The 19,930-nt window shown below is 36.9% G+C and overlaps 1 protein-coding gene across 1 annotated transcript in view; it reads right to left on the bottom strand.

The window, feature by feature from the left end:
• ctxnd1 (cortexin domain containing 1) overlaps window positions 1-11,370 on the bottom strand; it is a 36,148-nt gene extending 24,778 nt beyond the window's left edge. The window contains exon 1 of the mRNA XM_079867405.1: window positions 11,245-11,370. The gene's annotated coding sequence lies outside the window, so the exon portion shown is untranslated. The remainder of the gene's footprint in view (window positions 1-11,244) is intronic.
• Between the last annotated feature and the right edge of the window lie 8,560 nt (window positions 11,371-19,930).

Here is a 19,930-nt window from a genome sequence, read left to right as displayed (position 1 = left end):
CCGAAAGTATTTATACCTTGGGTGTGAGTGAAGTCAGTAAGTTTAGTGCAATGAAAAGAAAATCCTCTCCAGGTTAAAATGACCCGAACACAAATACAGTGTTCCTTGCGCTTTGGCAGCAAAATACAGACGTTCAAAACTGTTAATCAAACTAAAAGTCATGGAAATCATTCTGTTCCATTACTTTTTAACAAATGCGACTGGTTTCCAATTCCCAGCTAATCACGGCCATCTGTCAGAGATGAAGACCAGAGAGAGCGCATCTGTTCGGGCCTGCAGCATGAATACGCACTCACACTTTCTTTAGGGTGGATTGTTCAGAATCTCTGGACGCTAAAGTCCTGTTTGATGGAGATTAGATACCTTTCACAATGACAAGCAGTTCCTCTATTACAGTCAGTGCTCGAAGTGGGTACTGCTTGCCACTTCTATGTTTTAATCAGTAGCGTAACCTAACTTTTTCTTGCGTACCGGCACTTCTCACATGTTGCCGGTAGGCTACTCTGAGCGCACACACCGAAACATAGAATCAAGCTATTAATTAATTATATATTCATCTGAGCTTTTATAAGCTGTACGAACTGAACGGATCAATTATCTGCACAATGACTGAATCCCAATTGTTTAATTTTGCATGAGTGGCGCGCGAATCACCATAAATATGGAAGCATATGGGTAGCAATATTCAATTTGAAATGTAATATGCAAAATGACAATGCAATATGTAAAATGGCCATGCATTTCTGTATTTAAATTTCCATTACATTTGTGCAATGTTTGGTGCAAAATGAAAATGATAATTCAATTATATAATTTGCCATTTCATACAATGAATTCACGTAGTTTAACAGCGCAGCGCTTCTGTGTTGTACGTCACCGCGTAGGCTCACGCATCACACACATGACCAGCGTCGGCCAATAGTGAGCCTACGTTCTGACGTACAACCCAGAAGCGCTGCGCTGTTACACTACCTGAACTCACTCAGAGGCTCACACAGAAGAAAATTAATAGTTGAATAAAGTCATTATTTTTTTTATTTTTTTGCGCACAAAAAGTATTCTCGTCGCTTGATAAACTGGTTGAGCCACTGTAGTCACTTGGACTATTTTAACGATGTCTTTACTAACTTTCTGGGTCGGCAAGTTTCGATCCCATAAGCCTATGAAGGAGTGAGACAGCTCTCAGATTTCATCAAAAATATCTTAATTTGCGTTCCGAAGATGAACGAAAGTCTTACGGGGTTGGAACAACATGAGGGTGAGTAATTCCTGACAGAATTTTCATTTTTGGGTGAACTAACCCTTTAACTGTAGGCTACTTTATTGCAGGTATGTCATCAACCAATTTGCATGCTTGTGCCATTTTGTAAATGACCATTTTGCAAAAAAACTGAAAAAACAAACAAACAAAAGAATAGACCGCACAAGGGAGCATATTCCCTGGGACCCTGTTAAACAGTTCACACTTCAACACCCTAATTTTCAAACCAAAACTATGCTGAGGGAGACAGCCAATCCCCTCCCAGAACCCCCCACCCCCAACAAAGCCCCGCCCCCTTTGGTGAGTACTGGCTTTATTTTTTCCAGTACTGTTTGTTAGTGTGTTTGCATTTAACTCCAGGGAACACTCCTCTTGCTATACCCCACACTTTTCGCTTCACCCTCCCCTTTTCCTCTTTATTATGTTCAATCTTCTCTCTATTCCCACTTGTTTCTCCCTCACATTCTCTCCTCTTTCCACAGGATATTTGCCTTTTAAAAGTACTGCATCATCATGTGGTTCCAAACTCATTTATTTTTAATGTAGAGCACAATAGGAGAATTTTATTAGCACTTTTATGTTACAATCCTGGGTCCAATAGTTATGTTATGAGCCAAATTGATCCTAAATGAATTCAACATTAATCACACTATGAAAAACATCAACAACAAAAAGTTGGGTAAAACAGTGAACTTTGCTCATTTATAAATCTCACACATTACAAAAAAATGTAACATGAGAACATATGCTTTTTAAAACTGTATTTAACAACAGGATTTAAACATTTGTTTTTCACAAAATGAATCATATAAACAGTATGTTAAATACTTTTTTATTTAAAAAAATATATATATTATTAATGTGTGCTTTCCTAAGCTTAAACAGTAGAGCTTGGCGCTAGCAATGTCAAGATCAAGGGTTCAATCCCAGCCAATTTTGGGTGTCTTTGAAAATTTGCAGATCAACATCACAACATGCAGAAATAACATCGCAAACGTAATAGAAATTTCGTATGCACATTCCACAAAACCTCAGAGTATTGAAAATTTGAACACTGGTCTTCTAACACTTCACAGCTTCCGATCATTTGATTTCACATGCTTCTCTGAATCAAGTAAATGGGGGCAACTGAGTTGATGTGATGTGTTTTAACAGAGTGAGTGAGGAATCCAGCCAAAAGGTTTTAAATCAATTCCTCCACAATCCCAATGGCAATAAGCCCACATGAGTTCACTTTTTCTCACTTTCCTGCTTCTCATCAGGATAAGCGAGCCTATACGGTACTGTTCTTCTGACACAGAAAAGCCTACAAATCAAACAAATGGCTTCATATTAGTGGCAGGTGAAGATGTTTAATATAACATCATTTCTAAGTAAATTCCAAGGCGGACGTTGGGATTTGTATACTGATTTGTAAACTTGTATAAGTCACTGATTCAAGTCATTTAAGGTCTAAGGAAATATTTAGCTAAAAGTTGCTAAACCTGTTTATTATCTGTTTTTAAGTTGCATTTAGTATAATCTTGTTTGTTTAAATTTAAATGTTCTTAATTGAGATCACGTTTATTCGTTCAAAAAAAAAAATTACCAGAAAATACTGTTCAAAGTTTTGGGTCGGTAACATTTTTTTTAAAAACATTTAAAATAAGTCTCTTATGCTCACCAAGGCTGCATTTCTTAAATAAAAAATACAGTAAAACAGTAACATTGTGAATTATTATTATTATTATTGCAATTTAAAATAACTTTTTCATATACATAATAAAATTTTCAATTTGAATATATTTGATAATGTAATTTATTCCTGTGATGCAAAACTGAATTTTCAGCATCATTACTCCAGTCTTCAGTGTGACATGATCCTTCAGAAATCATTCTAATATGCTGATTTTCTGCTCAAGAAACATTTTACTGTAACTTTTGCTCAATTAAATACATCCTTTTTGAATAAAAGTGTTAATTTCTGATTACTGATCCCAAACTTTTGAAAGGTAGTGTATGTTTAAAAAGATAGTGAAATGTAGATATCTACTTTTAATAGTAGCTTTAACTTTATTTTTCAAAGGAAATGTCACCATTATAATGCCTGAGGGCTGATTTAAAGTAATGAGCTGTTACAACGTTTGGCTGCTACAATCAATCCACAAGAGAATCATCCATCTCCTCTGGGCCAGCACGGATTTTTAATATTGACCGGGACAACATGAATTTTCCTAACCCTCAAAAAAGAGATGGAGTCTTTACCCTCTAAAGATTATTGGCTTTTATGGCAGAAAATGTTTTATGCAAGTACACAAACACAGACACAATCTCCCATTTTACACCTTATTTTGCATAATGTGTTTTTGTTTGCATCTGCGCAGGTTTTACAAGGTTATTGTTTAGTTGGGGCACAGGAGGCTAGCTGACATTTCAAGTAAAGCACACACACTTCTTCATTTTAATTATAGTTTAAGTTTGAGTCATTTTTATGTGCTTTTTTGTCATTATTTTTTAAATATCTCTGTTTAGCATGTTGTGTTTTCATGTTTTACGGGGACTCTCCAGACATAATGATTTTATACTGTACAAACTGTATATTCTATCTCCCCACACTAACCCTACCCCTAAACCTACCCATCACAGAAACATTTCAGCATTTTTACATTTTCAAAAATATCACTTAGTATGATTTTAAGCTGTTTTCCCCATGGGGACCAAAAAAATTTCCCCACAAGGACAAAGATTTTGGATATCTCTGTGGAGACATTGTCCCCATAATGTACACACACACACAGACACACACACACAGACACACACACACACACACACACACACACACACACACACACACACACACACACACACACACACACACACACACACACACACACACACACACACACACACACACACACACACACACACTCACACTCACACTCACACACTTATAGACGTGTTTCCAGGAGAGCATTGATCAATGTCACATCTGTTTCCACCTAGTGTTTATTCCAGATAAATCACATGCCAATGTTAATGCGTTTAATCATTTCTAAATAGCAGATGGAGTCTGATACAGATCCTCCCATTGGCAGTCCAACGATTTCATTCATTATTAAAGCTGCAGTGGATTTTACTGCATCCACCAAACAGAAAATACCTTTTTTATCTGCAATAATAGGGTTAAAAAAAAAAAAAACGTGCTGCCTTATTCTTCATCAATTGCATTGGTCGTATTGTCATCTTGACCTACCTTCGTTTCCAATCATTGGCAGGAATGTCAAAACAAAGGAAAAATTGGTTATGCTATTAAACTTGATGAAAGCTCACATTTTATCGTTTCAATAGTGTGCATGCATGTGCAAATGAAAAAATACAATATAAGTACAATGACAAGATAAAGAAAAGCTATACAAAAAAGGGAGAATGCAAGCAACGTAAGACACTAATATTTCAATATATTACTGATGTTTTCTAGTGACATATTTTGTTTTAGAGGCTCTTAAAAGCATGACATGGACTTTTAATTTAATTTTTAACTGCCATTGAGATGAATGAGAATGCTAACATTTCTTTCCAGATATTATAGACTTTAAGGTCATATAAACAAACACTTTCTGTCTATCCCAGTGAAAACAAACTATACCAAAATGTATTTAAAATACATTATTTCATACAAAACCATTAGCATATTTACTGACATTTACTTGAGACTTACTGATAAAAATATTATAATTAAACTTTATTTGGAGTACTTCTTTATTGCACAATACACATTTCTTAATATTAAGCCTCAAGTGTGTTTTGATATCTCTAGTAGTAAAGATAGTATGATCCCTGTATAATATCAGTCTTTAAAATTCAAGATATTTAAAGTGTACCTAAAGTATAACAAAAGAAAATTAGTTGTTCCAAACTTTAAGTATACAATTTAGTATACTAAAATTACAATTGCAGGGTATTTATATTAAGTAATATGTACATGTATTTGTAGTATAGCACAACATTAATTTCAAATACATTTTGATATATTTATTTTTCACTAGCGTACTGCTCTTATTCTTCCATTCAGTCTCTTATACATTATATCTCTCTCTCTCCTACCTTTTTCTTCAGATCTCTCTGACAGGATAGTTCATATCTTGGTGCCCAGTAAATATTCCACGAATTAATTTCCTGTATGACCTCCATTCACCCCAATAAACCTCAGGTCCAAACTGGAGAGTTTAAAGCTCAATTTCCATTTTATCATCATTGCTAAAGTCTGCTGACTATAAGGGTCTTTACTTCCACAGGTTTAAAAGACCAACAGTTTTATTTTGAGGAAGGAGAACATTAGAGCTGATTTAAAATTTCCAATGAGATTATTAGCAAAAACCATCAAAGTGTGAGTTCAAAAGAAGGGGGCAACACTTTGATCTAGAGTGGAAATAGTGAAGGTAAAAATTATTAAGCTATGGTTTAATAAATCATATTCGTCACGATTCCAGGCACAAATCGATGAAGTGTGTTTGCCGGTATAATCTTTCATCTTTAATAGTCTGGCACCAACACACATTCTCTATGAAGAACATTCTTGTCAATAGGCTCTCTGAAAACTGTAAGAAAATGGTGCTTTGTTGTGGTAATTTCATGCAATAACAGAGTAAATATTTCATATTAGCAACTATTAGTGGAATCTCGCCTCAGTGTGCTTTTTCTTTGGCCATTAAAGGGGGGGTGAAATGCTATTTCATGCATACTGAGTTTTTTACACTGGTAAAGAGTTGGATTCCCATGCTAAACATGGACAAAGTTTCAAAAACTAAGTTGTACGTTTGAAGGAGTATTTTTGTTCCAAAAATACTCCTTCCGGTTTGTCACAAGTTTCGGAAAGTTTTTTTCGAGTATGGCTCTGTCTTACGTAAGATAGGGCGGAATTTCCTTATATGGGTCCTAAGGGCACTTCTCCGGTAAGATCGCGGCCGCGCGCGCACTCTTAGACCAGAGCAAGAGAGTGAAAGCAGTTCGCCATCAAAGCGCCCTGCCCGGCTTTTGGGAAGTCAATGTCACCAAAGAAGTGTGTTTTTGGTTGCCAGGGCAAGACAACCCTGCACAGATTCCCAAAGAACCCAGCGTTAAGGAACCCGTGGATGGAGTTTGTTTTCCTGAGCATAAACGGAGTTGTGTAGCTGTTTGTTCCCTGCATTTCGACGATGATTGTTTTATAAACAAAGCCCAGATCGTCTAATGCTTAAGGATCGAGCAGTCGCAATGATAAACGTTCGCGGTCGTGCGTTGGAACCGGACGGTGAGTAACTGTTGAACAAATAATGTCTCTGTGTGTTGTCACTAGCTCGGTGCGTTAGCACAGCTAAGCTTCGCCCACACGGCCCGCCCCCAGCCGCTCGGTTTTTTCCGGAAAGACTCGGTACACCCTATCTTTCTTTGATTAATATAATAAAACAAAAGACTTTTTGGAGATATGAAGGATGCAATATTACTCTATAGGTACTCAAGATTAACAGGAGATTGAGTGAAAATGAGCATTTCACCCCCCCTCTTGTAAAGACTGTGACATTAGATTATTTATGTTATCCTTCATTATGTTGCGATTCAATTCAAAGTCAAGAGCATTTTCATTTCCATAATTTGATGTATTTTCTGATACAGAATAATGAAGGACTGGATATTTTTTCTGATTGGATTGTGAAATGAGTCTTTTTTGACAGGTGGTTGGAGGGGAGGTGACGTCTGCCGACATCAAGAGGAAAATTGTTTCAGAGACAGAAAAACTGTAAGATTTTTAAAGGGATGGTTTTAATTCTGTCATTCATTACTCTTCTCATATTGTCCCAAACCCGTAAGATCTTTGGAATAATGAAGATCAGATGAAGATCTTTTTGATGAAATCGTTCTGTACTCTCCATATTAGACAGCTACACAACTACCACTTTGACCCTTAAAAAAGTTCATAAAGAGATCGTAAAACTAATCCATATGAATTGAGTGGTTTAGTCCAAATTTTCTGAAGAGACACGATCACTTTATATGATGAACAGATTGAATTTAGGCTGTTATTCACATATTAACATTGATCAGCGAAAACATAAACAGAAGCTCTGAACCTGCTTGACACGCAAGACCAAACCTCTTGCTGAAGCTTAACGTGCTGCGTAACATGAGAATGAACCTCATTGGTTCTTGCAGAAGCTCAAACATGATGCGTAACACACGAGAATGAACCTCATTGGTTCTTGCAGAAGCTCAAACGTGTTGCGTAACACGAGAATGAACCTCATTGGTTCTTGCTGAAGCTCAAACGTGATGCGTAACACACGAGAATGAACCTCATTGGTTCTTGCTGAAGCTCAAACATGATGCGTAACACACGAGAATGAACCTCATTGGTTCTTGCAGAAGCTCAAACGTGTTGCGTAACACGAGAATGAACCTCATTGGTTCTTGCTGAAGCTCAAACATGATGCGTAACACACGAGAATGAACCTCATTGGTTCTTGCTGAAGCTCAAACGTGTTGCGTAACACAAGAATGAACCTCATTGGTTCTTACTGAAGCTCAAACATGATGCATAACACGAGAATGAACCTCATTGGTTCTTGCTGAAGCTCAAACGTGTTGCGTAACACAAGAATGAACCTCATTGGTTCTTACTGAAGCTCAAACATGATGCGTAACACGAGAATGAACCTCATTGGTTCTTGCTGAAGCTGAAACATGATGCGTAACACACGAGAATGAACCTCATTGGTTCTTGCTGAAGCTCAAACATGATGCGTAACACGAGAATGAACCTCATTGGTTCTTGCTGAAGCTCAAACATGATGCGTAACACACGAGAATGAACCTCATTGGTTCTTGCAGAAGCTCAAACGTGTTGCGTAACACAAGAATGAACCTCATTGGTTCTTGCTGAAGCTCAAACATGATGCGTAACACGAGAATGAACCTCATTGGTTCTTGCTGAAGCTCAAACATGATGCGTAACACGAGAATGAACCTCATTGGTTCTTGCTGAAGCTCAAACATGATGCGTAACACACGAGAATGAACCTCATTGGTTCTTGCAGAAGCTCAAACGTGTTGCGTAACACAAGAATGAACCTCATTGGTTCTTGCTGAAGCTCAAACATGATGCGTAACACGAGAATGAACCTCATTGGTTCTTGCTGAAGCTCAAACATGATGCGTAACACGAGAATGAACCTCATTGGTTCTTGCTGAAGCTCAAACATGATGCGTAACACACGAGAATGAACCTCATTGGTTCTTGCTGAAGCTCAAACGTGTTGCGTAACACAAGAATGAACCTCATTGGTTCTTGCTGAAGCTCAAACATGATGCGTAACACGAGAATGAACCTCATTGGTTCTTGCTGAAGCTCAAACATGATGCGTAACACGAGAATGAACCTCATTGGTTCTTGCTGAAGCTCAAACATGATGCGTAACACACGAGAATGAACCTCATTGGTTCTTGCAGAAGCTCAAACGTGTTGCGTAACACAAGAATGAACCTCATTGGTTCTTACTGAAGCTCAAACATGATGCGTAACACACGAGAATGAACCTCATTGGTTCTTGCAGAAGCTCAAACGTGTTGCGTAACACAAGAATGAACCTCATTGGTTCTTGCTGAAGCTCAAACATGATGCGTAACACACGAGAATGAACCTCATTGGTTCTTGCAGAAGCTCAAACGTGTTGCGTAACACAAGAATGAACCTCATTGGTTCTTGCTGAAGCTCAAACATGATGCGTAACATGAGAATGAACCTCATTGGTTCTTGCTGAAGCTCAAACATGATGCGTAACACACGAGAATGAACCTCATTGGTTCTTGCAGAAGCTCAAACGTGTTGCGTAACACAAGAATGAACCTCATTGGTTCTTACTGAAGCTCAAACATGATGCGTAACACGAGAATGAACCTCATTGGTTCTTGCTGAAGCTCAAACGTGATGCGTAACACACGAGAATGAACCTCATTGGTTCTTTTTCATATTTGATTGAAACCAATTTCAATCAAAAAAAGAACCAATTTCATTGGTTCTTTTTCATAAGGTGATTGAAAGTCTTACACGTTTGAAATGACATGAGGGTGAGTAATTAATGACAGATTTTTCATATCTGTGTGACAAAGTACAAACATTTAATTCAAGTTAATTAGCTCAAACGTGTTGCGTAAAACGAGAATGAACCTCATTGGTTCTTACTGAAGCTCAAACGTGCTGCGTAACACACGAGAATGAACCTCATTGGTTCTTGTGGAAGCTCAAGAGAAGAGAAGAAGAAAGCTCTCAGATTACATCAAAAAGATCTTCATCTGTGTTCTGAAGGTGATTGAAAGTCTTACACGTTTGAAATGACATGAGGGTGAGTAATTAATGACAGATTTTTCATATCTGTGTGACAAAGTACAAACATTTAATTCTCTTAAATAATGTGTACATTTTGATTTTATGACAAGTTTATTAAATTTATCAAGGTTATTAAAGTTAACTTAAATGAAAACTATACTATATATATACTATACTATAACTATAACTATATATATAAATAAAAAATATTTTTGTTGTTTGAAATACAATAAATGTTAATTGAAATAAAAAAAATAACAAAATAAGCATATTTTATTTCAGCTAGTTGCTAAGGCAACATTTCTCACTTTCATTTAGTTTAACTTGACATACAAAAATAACTAAATCTAAAACTAAAACTTAGTTAATAAAAATTAATAAAAACTATAAACAGATAAGAACGATAAGAACACAAAAACAATTACTAAAACTAACTTAAATAATGAAAATGGGAAATAAACAAATAAAAACTAATTGAAATTGTATCTCATTGATACTACACTAACAGTTTCATGATGATTTTAATAGCGTATCTAATTAACTATCTAATCTAGTTATCTACAATTTTGAAGATGATCATATAGTTGCTTTTAGAAAATGCAGTAATATGTAATTTGATGTATTCATCAAAAATATGTATTTATTTATTATAAATAAATATTCAGTGTGTGTGTCATGTATTTCTGTGCTATATGTGATCATTAATACAGCACACCTTGAAAATGTTGACAGTCGCCTGAGAGAATCAGTCATAAATGATTACAGTGATTCAGATTCTGCTTGATCATGCAGGACTGACTGATATGAATCAATAGCTGGGATTAGAGACACGCGTCTGTAGCTTCACCTTACCTTCGTTACAGTGCTATTAAAATATTTAGATTGAGAAAGATGGTCATAATTTGGAAATTAATACAGTAATGCGCTCTGATTGACTTATTTTTAATGCCAGAATAATGTGTTTAAAGCAGAAGTCTATGAGAGACATATAATAATGTTCAAGATATTTTAAAGATTTATTTTTTCAAATCAGTATGCAATTTTTATTTCAAAACTAGTGTTATAATTGTCCTCAAAATCACAGGCATCAGCAGCTATCAACAACAGTTAGCATGTATTCTTATTAACTATTAACAAAAAATAAAATAAACAGTACAGAAGTTTAAATTCAAAGGCATCAACCCTTTAGACAGGAGAAAAAAAAAAAACATATTTATACCAAAAAAATCACTTTAAATTTCTCACAGAGTAATAAAGTCACAGTTCATTTTCTCAGACAGAAAGATATTATGAGGAATTGTGAAATTTAAACGTTGCAAATGCCCCTGGTCTGACTGAACAGTCTTTTTTTTATGGCGATTGCATGAAAGACTGAAGGATTCACAGGCAAAAGCATCACAGTATGCTTTTTTAATCCTCATCTTAAAGATTTCAAAAAACTTTTTGCATTCCCTTGGCCATGAAAGACAACTCCATTATTAAAACAAGATGAAGTCGTCAATCCTCAACATCATTATCCAGCTTTAAACAGGTAAAAGTGCTCCAACCACCTCTCATTCAATGAAACATGCAACAATTATTTGGTTCTCTTGGAACAAGACAAGAGACACTGTGACCAGACTCTTTGTTCTGGCTTTGTTCCTACCTGAACTCACATCCCGTGGAGCAGAAAGTGTGGATGAAGTGTTCCTTGATGCATGCTGCAGAGCGTCTGACACTGAGGCTGTGGATCCTGCTGCAGCTCAGAGCTCACCCGTACTGCATTGCTTCTTAAAACAGACTGAGAGAGAAAGAGAGAGAGAGAGTGTGTGTAAGAGCACGAGTATTTGGAAATGGAAGTGAGGGACTCCCACTCCACGTACTGTATACACTCACAGACAACATTTTCTGGTTGTGACCAATGTTTGAGCATATCTATCCGACTGTCTTGACGTCTGTCTATCCATCAATCTATCTGTCTATCTGTCCGTCTCTATTTATGTATGTATCTATCCATCCATCCATCCATCATCCCTCCATCCATCCATCCATCTGTCTCTCTGTCTGTCTGTCTATCTATCTATCTATCTATCTATCTATCATTCTATCTATCTGTCTACATTATTTATCCATCTGTCTGTCTGTCTATATCTATCAAACCGTCCATCTATCCATCTATCGATCTAGCTATCTATCTGTCTACAGTATTTATCCATCTGTATGTATGTATGTCTGTCTGTCTGTCTGTCAGTATGTCTATCTATAGTATTTATCCATCTGTCTGTCTGTTTACAATATCATCCACCTGTCTGTCTGACTGTCTGTCTGTGTGTCTGTCTACAGCATTTATCCATCTGTCTGTGTGTCTGTCTGTCTGTCTGTCTGTCTACAGTATCCATCCATCTGTCTGTCTGTCTGTCTGTGTCTGTCTGTCTACAGTATCCATCTGTCTGTGTGTGTGTCTGTCTGTCTACAGTATCCATCTGTCTGTCTGTCTACAGTATCCATCCGTCTGTCTGTCTACAGTATCCATCCGTCTGTGTGTGTGTCTGTCTGTCTACAGTATCCATCCGTCTGTCTGTCTACAGTATCCATCTGTCTGTCTGTCTACAGTATCCATCTGTCTGTCTGTCTACAGTATCCATCTGTCTGTGTGTGTGTCTGTCTGTCTACAGTATCCATCTGTCTGTCTGTCTGTCTGTGTCTGTCTGTCTACAGTATCCATCCGTCTGTCTGTCTACAGTATCCATCTGTCTGTCTGTCTACAGTATCCGTCTGTCTGTCTGTCTGTCTGTCTGTCTGTCTGTCTACAGTATCCGTCTGTCTGTCTGTCTGTCTGTCTGTCTGTCTGTCTGTCTGTCTACAGCATTTATTTATCTGTCTGTTTGTCTACAGTATCCATCCATCTACAGCACAGGTGTCAAACTCAGTTCCTGGAGGGCCACAGCCCTACACAGTTTTGTTCCAACCCTGCTTCAACACACACACACCTGCAGTTTTCAAATAAGCCTGAAGGACTTGATTAGCTGATCAGGTGTGTTTAATTAGGGTTGAAGCTAAACTCTGCAGGGCTGTGGCCCTCCAGGAACTGAGTTTGACACCCCTGATCTACAGTATCCATCTGTCTGTCTGTCTGTCTGTCTGTCTGTCTGTCTGTCTGTCTGTCTGTCTGTCTGTCTGTCTGTCTGTCTGTGTCTGTCTGTCTGTCTACAGTATCCATCTGTCTGTCTGTCTACAGTATCCATCTGTCTGTCTGTCTATCCATCTATCTATCTAGCTATCTATCTGTCTACAGTATTTATCCATCTGTATGTATGTCTGTCTGTCTGTCTATCCATCTATCTATCTAGCTATCTATCTGTCTACAGTATTTATCCATCTGTATGTATGTCTGTCTGTCTGTCTGTCTGTCTGTCAGTATGTCTATCTATAGTATTTATCCATCTGTCTGTCTGTTTACAATATCATCCACCTGTCTGTCTGACTGTCTGTGTGTCTGTCTACAGCATTTATCCATCTGTCTGTCTGTCTACAGTATCCATCCGTCTGTCTGTCTGTCTGTCTGTCTGTCTGTGTCTGTCTGTCTACAGTATCCATCTGTCTGTGTGTGTGTGTGTCTGTCTGTGTGTGTGTCTACAGTATCCATCTGTCTGTCTGTCTACAGTATCCATCCATCTGTCTGTCTACAGTATCCATCTGTCTGTCTACAGTATCCATCTGTCTGTCTGTCTACAGTATCCATCTGTCTGTCTGTCTACAGTATCCGTCTGTCTGTCTGTCTGTCTGTCTGTCTGTGTCTGTCTGTCTACAGTATCCGTCTGTCTGTCTGTCTACAGTATCCATCTGTCTGTCTGTCTGTCTGTCTGTCTACAGCATTTATCTATCTGTCTGTTTGTCTACAGTATCCATCTGTCTGTCTGTCTGTCTGTCTGTCTGTCTGTCTGTCTGTCTACAGCATTTATCTATCTGTCTGTTTGTCTATACAGTATCCATCCATCCGTCTGTCTGTCTGTCTGTCTGTCTGTCTACAGTATCCGTCTGTCTGTCTGTCTGTCTGTCTGTGTCTGTCTGTCTACAGTATCCGTCTGTCTGTCTGTCTGTCTGTCTGTCTGCCCGTCTGTCTGTCGGTCTACAGTATCCATCTGTCTGTCTGTCTGTCTGTCTGTCTGTCTGTCTGTCTGTCTACAGCATTTATCTATCTGTCTGTTTGTCTACAGTATCCATCCGTCTGTCTGTCTGTCAACAGTATTTATCTTTCTTTCTTTGTTTCTTTGTTTCTTTGTTTCTTTGTTTCTTTCTTTCTTTCTTTCTTTCTTTCTTTCTTTCTTTCTTTCTTTCTTTCTTTCTTTCTTTCTTCTACTGTCTGTCTGTCTTTCTGTGTCTCTGTCTGTTCACCCATCCAAGGTAAAGTTTATTTCAAAATATTAATATATATATGCAAATATATAAGTAGTTTGTAAAAGATGTCTGTCTAGCACTTGTTTACATACAAACACAATAAAAAGGAAGTGCAGTGGAATGCAAAAATGCATTCTTTGTGAATTGACCCTAACGAGTATCATGTTTTTCCTGATAAACTATCTAAACATCATTTAAACAAAAAATTACTTGAAATTAGGGCTGCACAATATTGAAGAAAAGTGCGATATTTGATAACTCATTAAATAATGCGATATTCGATATATGATACGATAATGCTTAAAGTGTGTAAAATAAACTTAAATGCAGTGTTTTACTGTAGCATAAGAAGTGTTATTTTAACATAAGTGTAAACCACGGGTTTTAGGGTTTCAGGTAGGCCTACATTAGATTTATTTATCAACATATACTGAATAATCAAATGTAAAAATAAAACACTGCTTAGTTTCACTGTATGAATTAAATATATACTGATTCTTATTAAAGCTACAAAAGTTATTCAGCCAAGAGCAGTGAGTGATTTTCTCTTTGTCTTTTATTCATGACCCCAGTTATTGCAAGCTGTTGCAATATGCATATTGAGATATTTGCGTTATTTCGACAATTTCGACAATGTTGCTTGATTTCATAGATTTTATGTCAACAGATTTTTTCTCTTATTTATACTTAAGACATATTGAAGGGACATTCTCTAAAAAAGCCTGCCTTACCAATAGCTTGGACATATTTCTCAATACTTAGGTCACTTTTTTCCAAATCTCTTCTTCACGCAATGAGCACAACATCAGTCTATGTGAGCTAAACAATGGATTATTTATCATTGCTATGGCACAAAATGCATTCAGTGACTACTTTCAAATTACATGAATTTTTTTCTCACACAACACCACCAACACTTAATGTAGGCCAATTTGCACGTTTACATACTAAGTCCAAAACCTAACTTAATACAAAAATGAGCAAGACATAAATTTGCTAAATTTCTGCAATAATACCATATTGAAATATATTCTGAATCTAAAAAATCAAACACTATCAAAGCAATTAGATGTTAATGAACACCTACACAAGTGTTTAGTCTTTCACTTTCATTATCATCCATTCAAAAGGGGAAAACTTTAAAGGGGGGGTGAAATGCTCATTTTCACTCAATCTCCTGTTAATCTTGAGTACCTATAGAGTAGTATTGCATCCTTCATATCTCCAAAAAGTCTTTAGTTTTATTATATTTATAAAAGAAAGATAGGCTGTACCGAGTCTTTCCGGAAAAAACCGAGCGGCTGGAGGCGGGCCCTGTGGGCGAAGCTAAAGCTGTGCTAACGCGCCAAGCTAGTAACAACACACAGAGACAATAGAAGCAGTTTTACTCACCGAACCTTTATCATTGTGACTGCTCGATCCTTAAGCATTAGACGATCTGCAAATCCGTCGATCTGGGCTTTGTTTATAAAACAATCATTGTCGAAATGCAGAGAACAAACAGTCTACACAACTCCGTTTATGCTCAGGAAAAACAAACTCCATCCACTGGTGCCTTAACGCCGGGTTCTTTGGGAATCTGTGCAGGGTTGTCTTGCCCTGGCAACCAAAAACACACTTCTTTGGTGACATTGGCTTCCCAAAAGCCGGGCAGGGCGCTTTGATGGCGAACTGCTTTCGCTCTCTTGCTCTGGTCTACGAGTGCGCGCGCGCCCGCGATCTTACCGGAGAAGTGCCCTTAGGACCCATATAAGGAAATTCCGTTACATCTGACGTCACACATACCCATACTCGAAAAAAACTTTCCGAAACTTGTGACAAACCGGAAGGACAATTTTTGGCACAGAAATACTCCTTCAAACGTACAATTTAATTTTTGAAACTTTGTCCATGTTTAGCATGGGCATCCAACTCTTTAACAGTGTAAAAAACTCAGTATGCATGAAATAGCATTTCACCCCCCCTTTAATGTAAACATGGGCTATGTAACATATTCTGCAGTGAACCATAAGCAGTAGATAGTGTCATTCTCATTTTGTAAAGAAAGTTTACAAAAGAAAAAAATAGTAAAATGCTACCTGATGTTAGAGTTTTTTAGGTCTAAGTTTTATGATTGACAAAGTGTGTTTGCTGGGTTAAAACTTTGCTAGTGTTGATTTGAGACATGTACGAAGTGTTTGGGTAGTTTTAGTGCATTTTGAATGTGAAATTAACTGCTGTACCAAGTTGAAAATTGGTGAGGAGAACTGTTTGAAGAGTTTTGGGGAAAAATACCCAAGTATTGAGAAATGTGTCCTTGCGATTGTAAAAGAAAGAAAACTGTAATATTAATCTTATGTAGCAATATTTGAAGAAAAATATTTGGAAAATCACACTGACATATACAGTCACTTAACCTCAGAGCTCATGGCAGGTCATAAGATGTTTACACAGTCTTGAAACATTATCACTAAAAATCAGTTTGTCTAGAAGGTGTATGTGATTGTGACTGCTGTGGTCTATTAAGCCCACTGAACATGAGGTTATGAGCGGTCATATGTATCAGTGAGAGGCCTGTGATGCTAATGGAAGCAGACAAGCAGCAGAGGCACTCTCACCATCCTCCTGCATTCTGGATGTTTCTGTCAGCAGATAGTGCTGTCGGTACAGGTGCGCCACTCTGTCTGCCTGTCCCATAAACATGCTGCCTAACAAGGACAAACAAGAGAGCTTTGAGCAAGTGAAGTTGGTGCAGTGTAGAAGATATTTTAAATGCACTTTGTCATTTGCTGGGTATCTCGATCTCATGGTGAACAATGTAAACAGAAACTTGCTCTTAGTCAATATATTTATGGAAACTTGCACTTAGTCAATATCTTTATATCGACATTCAGAGCTCAATTTTCTACCTGGCATTATTCAAAATGGCAAATGTGCTTCAGGGACTTTTCAACATTGCTGTTTTCATATATTCCAGACTGATGAATAAAAAAGTCAATATAAACTATCAAATAAAAACTTTTCTCATCTTCCAAAACCAAATAATCAGTGCTCCAGTCCACATTCAGTATACTCTTAATGTATGTCAACAATTGTTAATGTTCAATACTATTTCTCTTAAGGGATTTTAGGAGAAACATCTATAAGACACCGTTTTATATAAATATATATAAAGATGAACAATCAAAAACAATCTATTTCAAATAAATGCTGTTCTTTTGAACTTTCCTTTGAGTTTCCACTAAATATTCAGCAGCACAACGGTTTCCACCACTGATAATAATTAGGGCTGTCAAATGATTAATCACGATTAATCGCATCCAAAATAAAAGTTTGTGTTTACATAATATATGTGTGTGTATGGAGTATAATTATTTTCTATATATAAATACACACACATGCATATATATTTAAGAAAAATGTGTTATTTATATATAAAATATTTATATATAATATAAATTATATATAATATAAATATATATACACAGTATATACATGCAAATATTTCTTAAATATATACATGCATGTGTGTGTATTTATATATAGAAAATAATTATACACCGTACACACACATATATTATGTAAAAACAAACTTTTATTTTGGATGCGATTAATCGCGATTAATCGCGATTAATCGTTTGACAGCCCTAATAATAATATATTATAAATTATTCTTGAGCAGTAAATCAGCATATTAGAATGATTTCTGAAGGATCATGTGGCACTGAAGGCTGGCAAAAATTATAATATTTCACATTATTACAGTTTTTACCATACTGGCCAGTGGCCACAAACATTTGAATTTAGTGTATAAAAAATGTAGAATGAAACTTCTACTGTATAACCTTGACATGTAATAAAATGATAGCTACATTTTCATTTTAGGGTGAAGTATTCCTTTAAGCTTATCAGTAGGTGAATTACTGAAGCAAGTGCCCAGAAAGGCCAGTTATAGTAGTCATTCAATTGGGATCAAAAAAGAAAAGTAAATGGAATTCCTTTTTGAAAGCTGTTTTTTGATTACTAAAATATAATCTCAAGATTAAAATGCGTATAAAATGATGGCCGTTCTTATATTTTACAGAAGGGCCGGTGAGATGAAGACATTGATGGCTGATGTAACAACATGCAGTAGGGAATTTCTCTTTTGAAGTTTACAGGGTTCATAGTTTGTTCTGACTGCTGAATATTAAAATTCAATGAACACCCCTCATTTAGTTTGGCTTTTCAGTTTGATCTGTCAACCCTGTCTGTTGTTAAAGCACAGGCTAGTTTTTCTTTGCCCGGAAAGCATGTTTAATAAAGTAGAGGTCAGCAAAACGTCTTATGCAGGTGTCTGCAGTGCAAGAGCTTATTAAACCAGGTCAGAGCAGCACTGCAGAGAAACCAGAGGAGGAAAACTGGCACAAATCTAAACACTGCTGCATAACTATCTATCTATCTATCTATCTATCTATCTATCTATCTATCTATCTATCTATCTATCTATCTATCTATCTATCTATCTATCTATCTATCTATCTATCTATCTATCTATCTATCTATCTATCTATCTATCTATCTATCTATCTATCTATCTATCTATCTATCTATCTATCTATCTGCAATTCCGTCTCCATGTTATTTTTTACATGGCCTTCGAGGCTGGCCTGTTACAGAGCTGTTGAGAGAGACGGCTCTGGTGTGTTATTGTCTTGTTCTAGTTTATTGTGGGCAGCCACGCCTTCAGTTTCAAAAGTCTCCGTTTGGGTCCATTTACACTGAAACACAACCCCGGAGTTTCCAAACTAAAACGGGGTCTGCAGCGTTTCCAAAAGTCTCCGTTTCCGAGGGTCGAAAACTCCGGAGTAGTGTGGACACATCAGGCGTAACCGTAGCAAAAGTTATACCTTTTTAAAACAAAAACGCACTAGTGTAAACAGGGCCTTAGCAACACCCTAGGAACATCATAGCGATCACCCAGAACTCCATAGCAACCACCTAGCAACTGTCTTGCAACCACTTGGAACACTTAGCCTAGCAACGCTCCCAAGTAACCATCTAGAATAGCATCTGCCTAGCAACACTCTAGAAAATAATCACAACATTCCAGGAACTGTATCAATGGGATCTCTTTATTGTCCTGATTGTATTACCTTCCAACTTCAAGCTTTTAAAATTAAAAGAGTCAAGCATTTTGTCATCATATTGTGTGCATTTTCTTGAAATGTCCCCATAAGAACATCCCGACCTCCTCCAGTGTTGATCACTCATTGTTTGACCCTCACTTCATCTAGAGGGAAATTGTTTTTTGCTCCATCATAAATCATCAAAAGAGTGACTATACTGGAACAGTGGAAGATTAATGTTTTCACTGTGTTTGTGTTTTATCATCTTTTTATAAAAAGGACACCATCACTTATGTGAGTGTGTCGGGGTAAGAAATGTGCATAACAAGATGGAGTCAACTGAGAGCTGTTTCAGTCCAAAACAATGAGCACTGCTGTAGCTCACCTCTGTTCTGATAAAGGAACCTGTGTTTTAAAGACACTAACTTTGATTTAGGATTTAGGATCCTATTCAGACTAACTTGCATTGAACAATTTGTGATGATAAATGATTTTGGAGAAGTGTGATATGTGGGGTCACTGTATGACATAATTTTAAAGCCAGGGGATTCCTTGGGAACTTGACCTCAATAGAAATCTATTCACGGAATTCATCATCAGATCGTCTCCAGGCACATTATTAATCAGGTAAATCCCTATGGAAATAATACTAAAATTATATTACACTCTTGATGTTCTGATCCCTGTCACGATTTAGCTCAATTACAAAAACTAGATCATGTGACAAACAGATTTACAGTTTTTAAAAAAAATGCTTATACACCAAGAGTGGTACTTGAGGCCCACTTAGTGAAATCATTCACTCATATACCTAATATTTAGACCAAGTCTGCAAAACTGCAAGCACATTATCTGCTTTACACTCAG

This window comes from Squalius cephalus (assembly GCF_949319135.1).
Source record: "Squalius cephalus genome assembly, chromosome: 3".
Classification (NCBI taxonomy): domain Eukaryota; kingdom Metazoa; phylum Chordata; class Actinopteri; order Cypriniformes; family Leuciscidae; genus Squalius; species Squalius cephalus.
This window is presented reverse-complemented; position numbering and strand designations above follow the sequence as displayed.